The 2,500-nt window shown below is 47.9% G+C and overlaps 1 protein-coding gene across 4 annotated transcripts in view; it reads left to right on the forward strand.

Moving 5' to 3' along the window:
- PRL-1 (PRL-1 phosphatase) overlaps positions 1 to 2,500 on the forward strand; it is a 47,347-nt gene that overhangs the window by 14,255 nt on the left and 30,592 nt on the right. The window contains exon 1 of one of the 4 annotated variants that reach the window (XM_070137837.1): positions 2,156 to 2,235. The exons of 1 other annotated variant lie outside the window; for it this stretch is intronic. The gene's annotated coding sequence lies outside the window, so the exon portion shown is untranslated. Of the gene's footprint in view, positions 1 to 2,155; positions 2,310 to 2,500 lie in introns of those variants that run through there. 2 more of the 4 variants (XM_070137839.1, XM_027354357.2) reach the window with 2 other exon arrangements.

Below are 2,500 nucleotides of genomic sequence, written 5' to 3' on the forward strand. Positions count from 1 at the left end.
TCTCCCCTCTTGCCTTCTCTCCAACTCCCCCTCTCTCCCTCCTTCCCTCCTCCCTCTCCCCATCCCTCCTTCCCTCCTCCCTCTCCCCATCCCTCCTTCCCTCCCTCTTTCTGTAGTCGATTCAGAAATAAAAAAAGCACATAACATACTCCTGTTATGTCCATTACTTATCACCTTTGTGCCTAGATTGAGAATTCTGAAGGTGTCGTTGCTCAGGGACGCAGGCTTTCAGGAAGTAGTGTGTGAGAAAAACAAAGCCAATTTTAGGAAGAAGAAATAAAAAAAGAGTGTGATAGCGATCGGTAGATGGAGGGAGAGGGGGAGGGGGAGGGAGAGGGGGAGGGGGAGGGAGAGGGAGAGGGTGAAGGTGAGGGAGAGGGTGAGGATGTGGGAGAGGGGGAGGTGAGGGAGAGGGTGAGGGGAAGGGGGAGAGAGAGAGAGAGAGAAAGAGAAAGAAAGAGACAGTATTAATTCTGTTAAATCAGTATGTGAGAGGACGATGCTCAGATGTCCATTAAACCTCCATGGCTTATATAATCAAGCCTTTTACTGTTAACTCCCACTGGTTGGAAGCAGTTCAGCTCTGCTTCAAAGACCCTCTATATAATCCAGATCACCCCCCCCCCCTGCTCGAAAAAAAAAAATGCATTAGTCAACATCTAAATACTTTATACAACACAGAATACAACACTGAAGGCATGAAGTCACATGGGCGTATTAATATATTGTGTCATCATTGGGCAGTGTGGTCGCGTGTGCATCAACATTGCGCCAGACAGCTGACCTTCCCGCTGGGCTTTGCATGTTGCAGGAAGTTCAACCCAGCCCCAGCAAGGAAGACTCCTTCGCGTGTGGAAACAGCCTTGCCTCTCTCTTGCTCCTTCTCGGTGTCTTGTCTGTCTGGCTGTCTGTCTGTCTCTGTTTCTGGTGCTCGCTTGTCTCTATTTGTTTATTCCTCTTCGTGTCTGCCGTGTCTGTTTGTCTGTGTCTGTCTGTCTTTCTCTCTCTCTCTCTCTCTCTTGCTCGCTCGCTCTCTCTTTCTCTCTCCCCCCCCCCCTCTCTCTCTCTCTCTCTCTCTCTCTCTCTCTCTCTCTCTCTCTCTCTCTCTCTCTCTCTCTCTCTCTCTCTCTCTCTCTCTCTCTCTCTCTCTCTGTCCCTCTCCCTCTCCCTCTCCCCCCCTCCCTCTCTCCCTCTCCCTACCTCTCTCTCTTCTTTTTTTCGACCTTTAGTTGCAGTTATGAATGCAGATCACACCATCCCGAACGTCCCTTTGGAATGAAAAGATAATCAGACAAAAGAATCTCCCGTTATCTTTCCAAACAAGTAGTGAACAACAACACCATCAAAAAAACAACCACGATAAATAACATTTTTTACCCTTGAACAAATCAGCTGGTAAATGGCATTCGAGCTTTTCGCCGTAAAATTCGTCCCAGGAATACTGCAAAGACGAGGAAATACTTGACGTGTGAGCCCGTGAACAAGCATGGCGCCCGTTTGCTGGTGAACAATAAGTAAGCTCTATCTGTGTCTGCTGCCCGAATCTTGACGCAGGATTTGGCTGACAACCCTGGCTTGACGGCTGATGTCCCCACCTTTTAGTTCTTTCTTCTTGCAAGTTGAAATTTACTTTGGAGTTGAGTTAAGGAGGGTATTTATGCTTGAGCATGATGCATGGGTATAAATACCAACACACACACACAAACGTGTGTGTGTGTGTTCTTATATGTATATGTATATATATATATATATATATATATATATATATATATATATATATATTGAAAAAGAGAAAGAGAAAGGGAGAGAGAGAGAGAAAGAGAGAGAGAGAGAGAGAGAGAGAGAGAGAGAGAGAGAGAGAGAGAGAGAGAGAGAGAGAGAGAGAGAGAGAGAGAGAGAGAGAGAGAGAGAGAGAGAGATGGCCAAACAAACAGACAGACGGACAGACACACAAAAAATACATGTATGTATAGCTGTTTGTGCATATGTATATGTAAGCATATATGCATATGAGCACACACGCGCGCGCGCGCGCGCGCGCGTATTCAGTATGTGTACCCGAGATCAGATAATACTCCTTGTGATTATTCCTAAAGAACTTAACCGCATCAACTTTCCCCGACGCAGAACTTACGTCGCGCGCCCCGTGTGTCCTCATCGCACAGTACACGCGTGAGCTCCTCGGCGCACAGTAATCACCAAGAAGCCAACTGACATGCCACGGACATCGGCACAGTTGGTAGCTCTGAAACGCAAGCCCGAGCGGCGCCTTGCTTCTATGGCAGGCGAGATAGGAGTTCGAATCCCCGGTCTGGCCAAACACAGCGGTTCTTGGTCTTATCAGGCCGCGTAATCCCCCAACAGGTGACCTCAGGCGAAGGTGCAGTTAACGCGAGCCAGGGTGGTCACTCTCGGGAGTTACACAACGGGCGAACACATCGGTTCCGCGGTTCTATGTGAGATGTCAAAGGATTAATCGACTTTTTTTTAGGGCGCCATT

This window comes from Penaeus vannamei, chromosome 23 (genome assembly GCF_042767895.1).
Source record: "Penaeus vannamei isolate JL-2024 chromosome 23, ASM4276789v1, whole genome shotgun sequence".
Taxonomy (NCBI): Eukaryota; Metazoa; Arthropoda; class Malacostraca; order Decapoda; family Penaeidae; genus Penaeus; species Penaeus vannamei.